The following is a 16,123-nucleotide window of genomic DNA, read 5'->3' on the forward strand; positions in this document are numbered from 1 at the left end:
CGCAGACATATCCGTCTATGTTTCTGATGCAAAATATGTTTCAAGGTTTATCTAGAAAATGATAAGTTATGAGCATCTCTGAACTTTATGCACCATAAACCAACTCGTTGGCAAATTTGAACTCTTTTTTTTTTTATTTTTAAAATCAGACATGACACCAGTCGGCACATTTCCTGCGGCAGAGGAAGCAGACATAAAAGTACTTAAAAGATCCCATTCAGGTACCTGGTCCTACTTGGCCCAGTGAACCAAGAAATTCTAGGAAACCAGAGGAAGTTTGGATCCTAGCCATCTTCCGGAACCACTGCAGCACCCAGAGGGCGCCCTCACCTCGAGCCGGGACCGCAGGTGGGAGACGCGGAACCAGGGGCGTGGTCTCAAGGGTGGGCTCGAGGGCGTGCTCTCGAGGGCGGGTCCGAGGGCGTGGCGCCGGCCTCGAGGTTCGGAGCATCGCGGGCTGAGCGCGCCAGGATCAGCTTTGCGAGCCGAATCAGCGGAGCTTCGTTGGCCCAGCAGGCACAGGCTCCAGGTAACCTAAGCCCGGCCAGTGGCCCTGTAACCGGGCAGATCTGGACCAAGCGGGAGCTATCCGGGCGGGACGGCTCTGCCGGGGGAGGGAGTGGAGCTGATACCGGGAGAGAGGGCGCTTGGTCCGGGTGCCCCGGGCTGGGATGGAACAGGCGTCCTCTTCTCACCCTCCTTTCGGTCCGTTCGTGGGAAGCCGGTACACTGTGGCGTCTGGAAGTCACTTTCTGACCTTTTTCCCGGACCCGTGTAATGAGTAGGGGCTTAGAAATCGGGGTTGGCTGCAGGCGTGGAAGGTAAGAAGCAAATAGTTAGTTACAACAGCGGTGTCTTAGGCGCCAGGAACTTAAACTTAAAACCTCAGCCCAGCGAAGAGGCTGTTAGACCTCAGTTAGAGCCCCGACCGAGAAGCCGGCGATGGGGCAGAGAATGCCTGCCGGCTCGTCTAGGGTTCTAGCAGTCGCTGCTCTTCTTTTCGCGTTGTTCTTCAGACTGCGGGTCTGTTATGAAAATTGGTAATTCTTAGACACGTTAGTTCCGTAGTTTCTTTGTTTTTAATTTTTTGGGGTTTATTATGTGTTCGTTTTCTCCTTCCTTCCTTCCTTCCTTCCTTCCTTCCTTCCTTCCTTCCTTCCTTCCTTCCTTCCTTCCTTCCTTCCTTCTTTTTTTGATGGTTTCAAACTCAAAGAGATTTGCCTGCCTCTGCCTACCGAAGTTAAAGACCAGCGCTTAAGATGCTCACCTCATGCGTCCCCCCAGTCTCAGTTCTTTCAATGCTGAATAAAAAGTGCCCTCTCCCCGCGCACCCCGCCACGTGGCCGTTAAGTTTTTTCCTAAGTTCCACCGTAAAGGAGTCGCCTGTAGATCAGAGCTTGGCTCTGCAAAAGCTGTGTCAGATTGATGAGCATTCTTTACCCTGCCTTTTCACCCCAGAAGAGAGTTGTTTTGTTACTAATGGAACTAGAGGCAAATTAGGAGGAGATAAAGTGTTCCGACTGAGTACTGGTGCATTGACTTGAGAAGGCAGGTGGGTGGGGCTGTGACCTGAATTTGGTGAGTAGTTGGGGAGCAATATGGTTTCTTCCTCTGGCCTGCTGCCCCCATTTAGAGCTGTCGTAAAGGCAGGTTTGTCTTCTAGAAGGGAAGAGGAGGAGTAAATGGTTTTTAAAGATCAGCGTAAATTACCTGTTAGTAGCTTAGGTGGCCACAGATAGACACCCCCCCCCCCCCACGCAGGAGAACTGGGAGAGCAGGTTTCAGTTCTAGATGGGTGGGAAACTACAGATATTTATGCTTCTCTCTCCCTCCCTCCCACCTCCCCCCATTCCTTTCTTTTTCAGGCTTTATAGATGGTATTTTGGGAAAACCTTGCTTTCTTAGAAACGACCAATTAGGAAATTAGGTGGTGGAAACAGTACTGTTGGAAACTATCTTTTCTGAAGGCCAGATGCTGTTTTCTGTTTGTTTGTTTGTTTGTTTAGGGTCTTATGTGTGTAGCCCAGGCTGGCCACAAAGTCTGGATCGACCTCCTGAGTGCTGGTTCAGTGCTGTTGGCTGTGAAGTGTGGATTTGAGCAGTGCTGAGTAATGTGGTTTATGGGAACAGCTAAGGGTCTCTGCCACTGTTTTTAATATTCATGTTAATAATATGAATATTAATAAAATTATTCATTTATTAATGAGGAATGTACTCACAGTTATAGGTCAGGATGTCAGATACCTAGCTCTGCTGGGAAGGATGCTCCCAGTGACAACTGCTGCCAATCAGGTGTATGTTCTTGTGGAGACTGTATGTTCTAGCTTTGACACCAGAGGTGCCGCTTGATGCGGTCTGGTTTCCTTCAGAAACAAATGTCCTATGTGTTTATAGCCCCGTTGACATTTTTGGCTGGAGAGATTTCATTTTCTGCTAGGTTCTGTGCAAGCCACCGCTGACTGCGAAGCAGAAAATGACCTTGAACTTCTAATCCTGCCCAGGAGCTAGAATTGGGCAAGCTCCACCACGCAGTGGAGTGCAGTATGCAGTGCTGGGGACCAAACCCAGCTTTATTTCTGGCAGGCAAGTACTCTTGCCATCTGAGCCTAGCCCTTGGCCAGATGGCTTCTGTGGTAGGGGATCCTTTTTTTTTTTATTATTATTTATTTATTGTTTTTTTATTACTTAAAAAAATACCAATTCAAATTCCTACTCCCTCCCCTCCCACCCCACCCCTGCAATCCTGAGAGGGCCATTCACCCTGCCCTGTGAAAACCAAGGCCATCAGAAGGGGATCCTTATGTACCTTATAGGACTTTGATTACACCCACGGAAGCCCCTCCCATGCTTCAGTGACAATAATCTCAGAGGGCTTCAGACACTGCCAAGGATTTCCCAGGGAGAGAGGGAGCCAAGTCCCCCAGCTGAGAATGAAAGTAGGCCTGTATATGAAATGTTCTAGTTGTCAATGAACTATTGGTTAAGTACTTCCTATCAAAAGAAGCTATCAGTAAATTAAAATGCCTTGAATTTTAAGACGTTTTTATTACAAAGACCAGAGTTATCATTCCATGTGAATGGCTTGTGTGCCTTGACAAATTTTATTGCCACAGAAATTTCAGGTATTAATACCACTGTAAAACTTGGAATTAGAAACATAAAACTAGAGAAGGATGCTAGGGGCTATTGAGTTGGTGGCTCAGTGGTTAAGAGCACTTGCTACTCTTACGGAGAACCAGAATTTACTTTCCGGGACCCATGTTGGACCACGCACGATTGACTGTAATGCCAGCTCCAGGGGTCTGACACCCTCTTTAGGTTTCCTTGGTTATCTGCATGCACAAGCATGTACACATTAGAAAATAAATAAATCTTGGCTGGGCGGAGACGGCACACACCTTTAATCCCAGCACTTGCAAGGCAGAGGTAGGTGAATCTCTGTGAGTTCAAGGCCAGCCTGGTCTAGAAGAGTGAGTTCCAGGACAGGCTCCAAAGCTAACAGAGAAACCCTGTCTCAAAAAGCCAAAAAAAAAAAAAAAAAAAAAAAAAAAAAAAAAAAAAAAAAAAGAAAGAAAGAAAGAAAAGAAAAGAAAAATAAAAAAGGAAATAAATAAATCTTTAAAAAAAGGAATATTAAACTAATTTTGATTTTTTTAGTATACTCGATGTTTCTATCAGCTTTTTTAAGTTAATGAAGCATGAACTGACCTTGCATATTGATTAGGAAAATTTGACTGTCTGTAGTGTCAGTCCCAATTTTCCATGCATGCCTTTAACCCTAGTACTCAAGAGCTGAACTAGAAGGATTAACGATTCAAGGCTACCCTGGTCTACATAGAGCCCCTCTCTTAACAAGCAAACAATACCCACAGCAAGACCTAAGCAAAAATCCTAGTGCTGAGACTCAGTGCGAATAAAGCCAGGGAGATGGCCCAGTAGGTAGAGATGCCTGCTGCCTAGCCTAACTACCTGAGTTCAATCCTGAGGCCCCATGTGGCAGAAGAGATTCCAGTCTTTAGCTAACAGCACTCTGTGCACTTCTGCAGTCTAAGAACCCAAAAGCTAATGAAAAAGCGCGCCATGAAACACATGTGATAACTGATGGAGGAAAAGCATGTGACCCTTTGTCACATATCCTAAGCTCAGAGAGGCAAAAGCACACCTGGCTCTGAAAAGTGCATTTTTAGCCGTGAGTTCATTGTAGTTGGGCCCTTCAGAAATCAAAGTAATTTATAAAACCTGGGACCAGCTACATAAGTTGTGAGATTTTGTTCGCTTGTTGGTTTAAAACGTAAGAGTTTTAGGTTGGTAGGAGCAGAGTATGAAGCCAACATGCCAGAGCCCCCATGGGATTGGATGCACAGGCTGTGCTCCTGGGAACCTGGCTCCATTAGAGCTCTGTCCATAGCAAAGAAGAAGCTAGTGACCCCACCCAGGTGAAATGCTGCCACCACCAAATACTGGAGTTCTCTTTTTCTTTCCTTTTTTTTTCCCCCTTTGTGCCGAGTGGGATCAAACCCAGGGCACTGCTCCACCTAAGCCGGCATTCCTCCGCCCAGACTTTGTCCCCAACCCCACGTGGAGTTTCTCCATCATTGATCCATAACTTTTACTTCCAATAAAGAAATTTTATCCAGGCAGTGATGGCACACGCCTTTCCTTTCAGCAGAGTTCAAGGCCCCTCCGTCTACAAAGTGAGTTCCAGGACAGTCAGGGATACATAGAGAAACCCTGTCTCAAAAAAAAAAAAAAAAGAAAAAGAAAAGAAATTCCCAAGAAACCCTCCGATGATGAGCTTTTCTATTGTCAAGCAGTAGCCCTCATTCCTTGGGGTCCTGGGGACCTGTGCTACTTGCTCCCTCGGGCCTTCAAACAGCTGTTTACTGAGCCTGGCACTGCTGGCCCTGGGGCTACAGCTGCCACCGTGGGGAGCGTGGGGAGTGAATGTCTCTGCATTTTGTCTCTGCATTTATGCACCCTTTGGTCTGGCTAAAGAATGAGACAGCCAAATTTTGCTTTGGGGGAGGCCTGGAAGTTTCCTTCAATGTAAATTGTGTTCCATAGTTCACATACCCTTTTGAGGGTGTCTTTAGATTTCAAATAATTGTACTGCTACTGTGCAAAGAATGGTCTGGGGTGTTGGCTCTGCTGGTACTCAGGGTACCTTCTAGGGCACCAGTAGAAGACTGCTTTTTATCCCCATGGAGAGCAGCACCGAAGACTTTGGTTCCTCAGCCAGTCATGTGGTACAGCCTGTGCAGTCATGTGCAGCCACCCAGGAAGGGAGAGTGGGTCTTAGCAAACAGTGCCACCCCATGCCCCTACAGTCTCCCAGGGGTGGTGTGGTGAATTAAATTTGATAGCTGAGATTTAGTTTGTAGTTCAAATCAGGATAGTGGTGGTTAACTAATCCTGTTGACAGGGAGATACCAGGATGGCCCAGAAGTTTCTGGCATGAATGACTGAGTGGGATAGGGATGGGGAAAGCATTTATGGTGTTGGAGAGCACTGGGGTGGGGGGCACAATGAGGTTGGCACCAGGTAGGGGAGGGGGGCTAATTCCCTTTGGGAGAGGCTTTGCTTGTGAGAGAGACAACCAAACGGAACTGAGGAGATGGGGACTAGAAGGATCTGGGATGGAAATGCCTGCGACCCTGGCATGGAAACAGTCGCTGAGCAGTAAAGCCTGGAAAGAAAGGCTAGAGTGAAGAGAGGAAGGGCCTGTCCCCGTCCCTGCAGCTCCTGACCATTGTTTGAGAAGTGAGGCGGTGAAGGCTGTCCTTCATAAGGAACCGGGGTACACAGGGTACACAGACGGGGTAGGAGGAAACCTGGGGTCTGTGGTTTCTGGTTGCTTTTTGTTGTTTGGTCGGAATGGAGCTGGGAGACGCTCCCAGCAGCGTCCAGCAGCGTTTATGGAGCCAGCAGATAGATGAGAGGCTAATAAAGTAGGGAAATAGAGGGTGGGCCCAAATTCCAGAGATGATAGGACTGTGGGGCAGGGTTAGCCTGTGATAAGGAGGGAGAGGATGCGCGAAGACACTTCATATTTGGGATTCAGGACTTTTACTTCACTTTTCTGGAAAGGAAGGAACAAGACCATTAGCTGAGGTTATTTGTTTCTGAACTGGTGAGGTTTTTTTTTTTTTAATATGTTTAATTTTGCTGTGCTAGAGATTGGACTCCTGTGAAAGACAAGCACACTGTCTAGTGCTCCAGTCCAGCCTGTTGGAGTATTTCTAGTGCCAAGGTTCATGACTGAGCTTCATGAAAACTATTGGGTTCCTTTTTCTTGGGAAGATGTGAACAGAAAGTCTATTCAGCACAGGTGGGGCAATGGTGGTGGACTGAAGCGCTCCGCCTAGGTTTGTCTTGGTGAGTCATTGGGAATATGGGTAGGGGGGGGCATATAAGAAACATGGGTGAACTGGAGAGTGGCCTCACTCCTTTCTGGACCTTGGGTTTAGCCTCACCCTAGGGAAACATCCAGGTGACTGATAGGCTTTTGTTTACAGTGTAAACATCTTAGCCTCCCACGTGATCCCGCTGACCTGGGGTTTTACTCTGTCTTTTGTAATATCCAATGCTTAGGAACCATTCTATAGCCTCACTTAAATTTCTCAGCAACCTCTTGGCTGCTTCAGAAGCCACCAACATCTTGTATATAGCTGCTGCAAAGACGAGAAAGCACCACCCTCCCCTCAGAAGCCGACACCCAGTCTGCATATACTGGACTCTTCCCCCAAGTGCTCCTCTTTGGATTAACTCCTGTGCATAAGTTCTTAATCAAAATCCCCTTTAGCAAACTCCAGCGCTGCCTCTCACTGACTTCTTTTCTGGTGCCAAGTCAAGAATTCTGACTCCCCCTGAGTAGGGATCTCTGACCGAGAGCTGTGGTGGCCCTTGGAGCTGAGTCTGTGCCCCACTTAGAGGTCTGCTTCCTGCCATTCACCTTGTGCTTGGGTGACGACTGTCAGCCACACCTGACCATGGGCGGGTCTTAGTCTTACCAATTTTGCCGAGGTTGCCAAAGGAGAACCTTGAGTGTCAGTCCTCAGAAGCAGTACCCTTAAATTTTTGAGACAACGTTTGTTTATTGGCCAAGATAAGGCTAGGTTAGATTTTTATTCAGCTAGCTGTCCGGGGAGTCCTGGAGTCCCGCCTGTCTCTTTCTTTTCAGGGCCGAGATTACAAATGTGTGCCACTGTGTTTAGCATCCCCCTCCTCCTCTTGTTCTTTTTCTTAACATGGAGTCTGGGGGTGGAAATTGGGTCTTCATGCTTCCTGAGCAAGAACTTTACTGATCAAAGTATTTCACCAGTTTGCCGCCTCAAGCTTGTAATCTCAGCAGTGGAGACGGAGGTGGGGAGGAATTAGTGGGCCCTAGGAGCTTGCTGGACGGAATCTGTGTACTTGAGGTTCAGTGAGATACTCTGCCTCAGAAGATGAGCTGGGGAATGACTGGAAGACGTCTGATGTTGGCCTCTGGTCTCCATGTGCACATGCAAGTACATGTATGTGCACCTGCCCACACATGTGAACATTCACACGTCCAATACTCAGATTGGGAAGATGAACCCAGTGTCTGGCTTCTCCTGGAATATGAATATAGAATATGTGTATGTACATATATATGTTGCATTTATATATCACATGTATCTCATTGTACTCATAGCTACAATTATTTGTTAAATAGAGTGTATTTACAGGGTGTTGGGGGGGGGTATAGTTCAATGTAATGCTTGCCTAGTGTGTGGAAGACCCTGGGTTTGATTCCTAGTGCTGCCCAAAAGTAAAATAAAATTTCCCACTTAAACATGCGGTGGTGCTATAATGACTTAAACATCTGGCGATGTGGCTTCTTATTCTATCAGACGATAGAATGGTCACGTGCTGTTGTTGAGGGCTCTGGCTCCCTGGGCAGCTGTGTGAGAAAAGGTGAAGCTGAACACTGAGAAGCAAGTCTCAGGCCAGTGCTGTGTCGTCGTGCGCTGTAACCAAGCCTTCTGTGAATGGTCAGCTGCAGGATTCAACTGGAGTCAGGTGGTCAGGAATTTTTTGGAATCGGCCACTGGACATAGGAATGCGCCTTAGGCATTGCCTTGGGCTTGCTGGGTTTGTTTGCTTCTTGTGTTGCTGGGAGTAAAGGTCTGACGGTGAGTAAGACTGAGCTTTCAACAGAGTTGGAACCTAGACTTCAATTTATTATGCTAAGTAAGACAATTCACCAATGGGGGCGAGGTGCTGACTCTTTTCTCTTATTAATAGACCCTTTGGTGTGGCTCAAGAAGCCTTCTTGTAGCTATGTGTGGCCTTTCCTGAAAACCATATGAGGTTCTTGTCCCCCACATACCACAGGTTCTAGATGAAAGCCTACACTTGTTTGTCTTACAGTCTGTGCATGTGTGAATGTGAGTGTGTGTGCACATGTGTGTGTGTATGTGTGCACGTGAGTGTGTGCATGTGTGTATGTGTACTTTTATGCAGCACTGGGTATCAAACCCGGGACCTCATGATGAAATATATTTGAAGTAAATTACATAGAATATAACAAATATAACAACAAACTTCTAAGCTCCCTGAAAATACAAACTATGGCCAAAAATGTAGGATTAAAACAAAAGTAAAAACCATTGCTGGATCGTGTTATGGTAAAAATAAAACTGCACCGTTCTCCCGAGTGGCAGCAGTGGGCAGCTGGCCACGAGGAGCAGCAAGTCCCGGGCAGAAAGCCACGTGGCGGGTGAGTGACGTGGATAGGCACACCATGCAGAGTGAGGTTGGATATTTATTTAGTGGGTTAAGGAAAGGAAGGGGAGAAGGGGACAAGGGAGAAGAGCAAAGAGAGAAAAACAGAGGTGGGGGAAGGGGAGAAGTGGGGAGAAGGGAGAGAGGCAGAAGCTGCCTCTTTGGGAGAGACAGAAAGGGAAAAGACTCAGGCTAGAAACTGAAGATCAGCTATGCTGGTGGGAGAGTGGGCAGGGCTTGTCTCTTAAAGGGACAGGACAAACCATTACAGATAGTGGTGACTCAGTCCTTTAATCCCAGCATTTCAGAGGCAGAGGCAGGCAAGTGTCTGTCATTTTGAGGACAGCCTAGTCTACAGAGTGAGTTCCAGGGCTACACAGAAAAACCCTGACTCAGAAATAAATAGGTAAGTAGGTAGATAGATAGGCAGACAGATAGATAGGTGAATAGATAAACAACTCCCCCCAAAGCAAACAAACAACAGCAAAAAACACAAATCTGGAGAGTTCACTCAATGGTTAAGAACACTTGTTCTTGACACACTCAATGAGTTTCTGTGTCACCAAGAGACCTTGTCCCAGACAGTAAGACCAAGAGTGATAGAAGACCCTCCCTGTTGAAAATGCTGCATGTGTGTGTGTCCCAGTGCCTGGTCCTGAGCAGCGGGTCCCTGACCAGGAGAGCTGCCATTCCGGGTGGAGTCCAGCCATGCAGCGCTGGGCTGGTCCTGGTTCCTAGGGAGTCCCCAGAAGATGCAGTTTCCCAGCGGTGAGCGGCTGGGCAGGTGAGCGGGTGTGAGACACATGGACAGGCACATCGTACAGAATAGAATTGGATATTTATTACTTGGGGGGGGTAAAGAAAGAGAAGAAGAGGAGAGAGACAGAGAAAGGGACCGGGAGAGAGGGAATGCACATGCCAAGAGGGATGGTGAGATTCAAGATGATGAGAGTGGGCGTGGCTTGTCTCTTAGAAAACCATAGCACTCCCCACCATGCCTCTTCTTGCCTCTGCTTGTTGGGAGTTTGAGCCTGGCCTGCTTTACATATCTAGACCTAGTCTCAAAACTAAAGAAACAAAAAGATTAGATATAAGGGAAATGTAAACAGCAATAGAGTTCAAGGTGTGTTGAAAAGAGTATAAGAATGTTATAGGCACGTTAAAAATTTTTTTATGTGTATCTGTGTTTTGCCTGCATACATGTCTATGCAGCATGTACCAGAAGAAGGCACTGGATCCCCTAAGAATTACAAATGAATCACCATGTGGGTGCTAGGAATTGATCCGAATTTGGGTTCACTGGAAGAACAGCCAGTGCTTTGCATTTGTTTAGCAAGGCTTCTTTCCAGCCCCACTTACTCCCTTTTGCTTCTTGGAGGTGGAGAATGGGGAGGGTGATTGTGTTACAGCCAGGGTCTTATAGACCAGCCATGCATTGAATTTGCAATGATCCTAAGAGGGCTGGGGTTGTATGTATGTGTGTGCCAACCACACCTGGTTTAGTTCACTTATTCTTAAAAACTCCCAAGGTTTGACATATGATCATTTTCCAAACTAAATCATTTGAATTTATTTTTTTTTTTAGTAAAGGAAGCTAATGCTACACAACATGCATTGTGACCTCATATCTCATTGATAATGTGCAATTTTATGTTTTTATGAATCAGTGAAAGAAACGTTTTGAAAGAAGACCCTGCAGTTTAGAGACCGGAAGGGCTTTCGGGAGGCGTGCTTTCCAACATTCCTGCTTGGTCTGGTTTGCTCTGGCTGGCTCCAGAGATCCTCATTATCAGATTCGCTCGCCTCTTCTTGCTGAGCACCCACAAGAGAAAGTATTCAAGCAGTTGCTGATAGTGAGGAATACAGAAGGAAGTCTTGGTGCTGTATCACGCTGCAGTTGCAACATTGACAAGAGAAGTCAGAGAGTATGTGCATATGTGGCACGTAGTTAAGGCGTTTCAGACATTGTAGATGACATGGTACTCTATAACTATGGTGGTCCATTTGGAGGGCATTCGTAGTATACAGAGATTTCTAAATACTGGTGGAGCTTCTCCTGGGAATTCCAAAGAAATCCTCTAAAAGAAAACAAAGCTAGGAATATACTAAGATATTATGTGTTCATAACAACACATCTTGAAAATGCCATTAATATTTGTCCACAAGACACAATTTGTAGTGGAAACAAGGATCCTTGATATCCAGGAGATGAAAAAGACAGACAATAGTGGCCACTGTCATTTAGCCTGAGCAAATAAGAAGGTCTGTAGAGTCACAGCTATGTTTGAAAAGCAGTGGAGAACATGAGCCGAGGACTGGGGTGGCTCAGGGCACTAGCCTGTCACGTGTCAGCCGGATACTCTGTAGCCCTACCTGGAGGATAGGAAATGATACCACTGTGAATTTGTTTTTAAGAAATTATCATAATGCTTTGCGAATATTTGGGCTAGAACTTATGGTGGACCATTGATGCCTTTTTAAAAATGTAAAATTTCTTCTTGGAGAATTTCACATGTATGCAACGTATTTTGACCATATCCATTCCCGCTTCTACCTCCTGTACTTCCTGGATTTCCTTCTATGCCTCTTCCCCAACTTCACTGGCCTCTCCCCTGCTTCTTTTTAAAAATATAACTCACGGAATCCAAAATTTCTGCTACCCAGGTGCTCACGGGCACAGGGCCCCTGAAGCTGTCGCCGTGGTGTCCAGTAGCTCCTCGACTGGGGTGTGGAATCCATGACTTCCTCCCCCATTCATGCTGGGTGGTGTCGCGCTTGACTGACGCTCTTGAAATCTCCATTTCTAACTGTCTGTTGTTTGTTTTGTTTTTGAGAGGTCTCTCTCTGTAGTCCTGGCTATCCTGGAATTTGCTATGTTGCCAGGCCAGTCTTGAACTCACAGAGATCCTCCTGCCTTTGCTTCCTGAGTGCTGGGATCAAAGGTGTACACCGCTGCTTTGTAATTTTTTTAAAAAAATGCTGAAATTAAAATTCAAGCATAAAAATTAAACATCCCACTTCTTCCAGAAGGGAAAAAAACCCAGTAATTTTGGTTGTATGCTTCCCACCTTTTCCTCATTGTAACCATTTGATATATTTACTTGGAAAAAATTTTTATTGGTCATACTGGAATACAACATCACTAAATATGACTTCTCAGAAACCTTTTTTGATGTCACTACATTGAGATATGCTTGGATTTGGAGATGATTTTAAACTTAACAACTGTATCTAAAGCTAGCTCAAACCAAGTGGATGTGGTGGATGACTTTCCCAGGTGGATTTTGAAGTGGAGTCCAGGCCATGGAGAGGTCCCTGAGGCCTTGGGCTCACCCGCATCCTAGGAGGGTTTATGGTATCCAACCTGCAAGAAGACTGGGGGGATGGGAGGGTGGTCAAGGCCCAGGGGACAGACCAGGAGCTGGTAATGACTGCCTGCTGTGTGGTTCTTGGCTATAAATAAAGCTTGCAATCTGAGCTCCCTGTCCCCAGGTTGTCAGCCCTTCCTCAACACTGACTGCTGCTGAACCAGAGCTGATGGCCTTAGTAAAGCAGTTGAGGCCTTAGTTTCCTTTTTTACTGACCATTCCATGAGAACAAAAGTAGCTACTTGGAGGGTAGTGATGGGAATTAAATAAAGCCCTCGTTCATTATTAATGTAACCTTAAAGGTGGTGATTCACACCTCTAATCCCAGCACTCCAGAGGAGAGGCGGGTGGGTCTCTGAGTTCAAGGCCAGCCTGGTCTACAGAGGAGTTCTGGGGGCTACAGAGAGAAACCCTGTCTCATAGGGGAGAAGGGGTGACGACAGACCAATCCATAGTCACATAGACACAGCTGTCTCAGGTCTCAGGTGCACATACAATTCAAAGCTCCTCCATGTGAGAAGTGGGTGATTCTATTTAAACTTTTACCCTCCCATTTCTCTGACACGTGGCCCAGTAGGCCTGAGACATACACCGTCCGCCTTCCCAGCCCTGGTCATTGTGAATCTGCTGGGACCAGCTAGCACCCAGGAACTGGGCACCTCTCACCAAATCCAGCTCTTTCTAACCAAGGTTCAGAGCCATTGGGATAAGCCCCAAACAGGATGAGACCTCTATCCAACAGGAGGCCTGTGGTTTGGGGTTTCTTTATAAATGCTCTTTCTGTAGAAGCCAACAGTGGGTGCTTTGAATTCATACCCTGCTCCCTGACCCACTGTAACTTGGACCGTCTGAGTACCGAACTCCTTCCTTGTCTGAAGGTGGATTCATTTAACAGAAAAGCATCTAAGAAGCTGCCCTACATTTTTGGGAAGGGGTTGGTATGTTTGAATGTTGGTTTTGGTTTTTTTTGTTTTGTTTTTTTGTTTTTTTTTTTGTTTGTTTGGGTTTTTTTGTTTTTGTTTTTGTTTTTTTTTTGTCTTTACTGAGTAAGCTTGGACTAAGTCCAGAGTACAGGATGGGTATCTGGAGACGGGAAAGGAATTCAAGGCTGGACACTGGCCTGCGGGAGGTCCCCAGAGCACACAATGTAGATTAGCTGACACCGTCACTGAAGTCCCCGGTTGCCTGAGCAGCACTGTGGGCTACTGGTTCCCAAGTGAACACTGAGATAGGTATTTGGAGGAGGGTCTGTGGGTTGGTCTCAGGGCCTTGTACATTTAAAGCATGCCCCGCTCAGCCCATGACCTCCATTTTTGGATGAGGAAATCTAGTATTCAGAGGGGTTGAGGTACTTCTACGGTCTGTTAAGTGGCATCATAGCCGGGTGGTGGTGGTGGCAGCACACCTTTAATCCCAGAGCTCAAGAGGCCGAGAGACAGACGGATCTCTGTGAGTTCGAATCCAGCCTACAGAGCAAGTTCGAGGAAGGCTCCAAAGCTAGAGAGAAACACTGTCTCCAAACTACCAGCCCCCTCCCCTCAAGAAAAAAGAAAATAAAAGGGGAGGTGGCATCCCCTTTTATTAATTTGTATCTGTTTGTGTTCGTCTTCCCCTCTTTTGGCCCAGTGACTTCTAATAGTGAATGATGGGCTTCAAAGATGCAGCGTTCATGTGATTCATGGAAGAGACCATGTGGAAGATGTTCAGCTGGGGTTTTGAACATGCTAGGGGCAAGCAGGCAAAGAGCACCTGCCATTGCTAATAGATAGCCTTGGACCTCATCATTTGGAATGAAAAGATGTCAATAATCCCATTTACCAAGCCAAAGGTAGAGAACTTGGGGGCAGCCTCTGAAATGCAAACCATGTTTGGATTTCTGGGACTAGGGAAGCATTGGGGTGGTGGGAGAATTCATGGTGGGGTCTGTTCACAGCCTTGAGTCTGTCATGTGGCAAACAGGATGGGCTGAAGTTTCGTCTGGCTCAGTTTCCACTTCAGGGTGGAAAAGCCCCAGCAATCTCGACTGACAACTGCTACTGACTGTCTTCCTGGCTCCCTGAAGAGAGTCTGCAGCGGACAAGGTGAACTAGACGTAACTTCCCAGCTTAAACTTCTGTTTGCGTCAGGCTGTGCTGTCACCGTCGCTCTTCTCAGACAACACCTGGCGATCAGAAAAGAACGGTGCGTGCAAGGCTCACGCAGGCTGTCACATGGAAGTAGCCAGGGAGTTCCTTGACTGTTTTTTTGGTTTTTTTTGGCCTGTGATCATAATGAGGTTGAAGATTCCTTTTAAAAACTATCTTCCATGTGTATGTGAGTGGGCATGATTCTGTTGGGCCTGTCAGAGTTCACCCCTGAACCTGCCCTGCCGGTGTCTGAGCCTGTAGGACTTCTCCTGTTACATGTCAGCCCCTTGAGGGGTAACACTAAACCGGCTTCGCTGAGGAAACAGAGCAGCCTGGGAGACGATGACTCTGAACTCTTTGTTCTTGACAAATCAGAGCTTCTCTTCTCTTCTCTTTTTCTATGGGTGATTGGAATTGAACCCAGGGCCCATGCTAGGCACGCACTCTATAATTGAGTTACAACGCCAGTCCATCTCTAAACTTTTACACCGTGGAAGTACATCTGTCCTTTTCACCTTGGGGTAACCTGGCCTTCTACTTACCTGTGCTCAGCTACCATTTTCCTTCAGCGTCTGTGGGAGTCATTTAAAAAGACACTTTTGAGGAACGTGCTTCTCGGCTGGGCGTGGTTCAGTATGGATAGTGCCTGGCATGGGTAAGGCGGCTGCAGAGAGGTAGGCAGGTAGACAGACAGACAGATGATAGATAGACACACATGTGCAGCTGTACTGTGCTGAATTCGGCTACTCTAGTACCTTGTGTAACTGGAATTTTAAGGAATCTGCCCTTTTGTGCCTGTGTATTTCGGTTAGCATCGTGCCTTTAGGGACATCGATGTTACAGTGCATGTCGGAATTTCATTTCCTTTAAGGCTGGATACTATTCTACTCTGTTGATAGAACATCATTTTGTTTCTCATTTCTTTTTCTAGCTTCTAATGTGATGTCTTTTGGGTACTTCAATGCAGTTGTGGGCTTCCTTGGTTTTCGAGGGAATGCATGTCTTTAGGTATTCTGGATTTCTGTGGGGATAGATGCCCATGTGGCATGTGGAGGTCAGAGGGCAGCTTTTAGAGTCAGCTTTCTCCTTTTACGTCCTGGGGATCTGGGTATTGAACTCAGGTCTTCAGGCTTGCACAGCATGGGGATCTAGGTATTGAACTCAGGTCTTCAGGCTTGCATAGCAAGCCCTTTCACCTGCTGAGCCATCTCATTGGTCCAGGTTTCTTCTTTCTCTCCACCCACCTTTATCTTTTCTTCTTTTTCCCCTGCTATTTGGTCTGCTTCTGTTTTTCTGAGACAGGATCTTATGTACGCTAAGCTGGCCTTGAACTCTTGGTCCTCTTGCCTCTACCTCCCAAGTGCCGGGATTATACAGATTATATCACTGTGCCCAGCTTCATGTAGTCCTAATGTTGATAGAGCAAGTAAAGGTGAACAATTGATAAGTACAAGATGATTTTCTATTTTATGTATATGAGTGCCCACATATATGTGCGTCACGTGGGTGCCTGGTGCCTATAGAGGCCAGAAGAGGGTGTTGAGTCCTCTGAAATTGAAGTGCCAGCTAGTCATGGGCTGTCATAGGGGTTCTGGGATTTGAACTTTTGTCTTCTGCAAGAGCAACAAGTGTTCCCAAGCGCTGAGCCACCTACCTCTCCAGGCTCTAAAGTCTGAAGGGTTCTGTTGCAGTAGAATAGATACCTTTTGATATTAATACGTATGCCATTAGAAATCACAGCCAGGGTGCTGGAGAGAGGGCTCAGTGGTTCAGAGCACTGACTGCTCTCCCAGGGGATCAAGATGCTCGTATCAAGGGGCTTACAATCATCTGCTACTCCAGAATGTTTAAATATTCTTTATGTGAAAATAGCAATATAAG

General features: G+C 46.5%; 1 protein-coding gene across 3 annotated transcripts in view; it reads left to right on the forward strand.

Moving 5' to 3' along the window:
• The first annotated feature begins 399 nt into the window (after positions 1-399).
• Positions 400-16,123, forward strand: part of Gcnt1 (glucosaminyl (N-acetyl) transferase 1) — a 31,478-nt gene continuing 15,754 nt past the window's right edge. The window contains exon 1 of one of the 3 annotated variants that reach the window (XM_087908044.1): positions 400-529. The gene's annotated coding sequence lies outside the window, so the exon portion shown is untranslated. Of the gene's footprint in view, positions 530-680; positions 822-6,225; positions 6,376-16,123 lie in introns of those variants that run through there. The other 2 variants (XM_087908045.1, XM_087908046.1) reach the window with 2 other exon arrangements.

This window comes from Myodes glareolus, chromosome 7 (assembly GCF_982192425.1).
Source record: "Myodes glareolus chromosome 7, mMyoGla1.1, whole genome shotgun sequence".
Lineage (NCBI taxonomy): Eukaryota > Metazoa > Chordata > Mammalia > Rodentia > Cricetidae > Myodes > Myodes glareolus.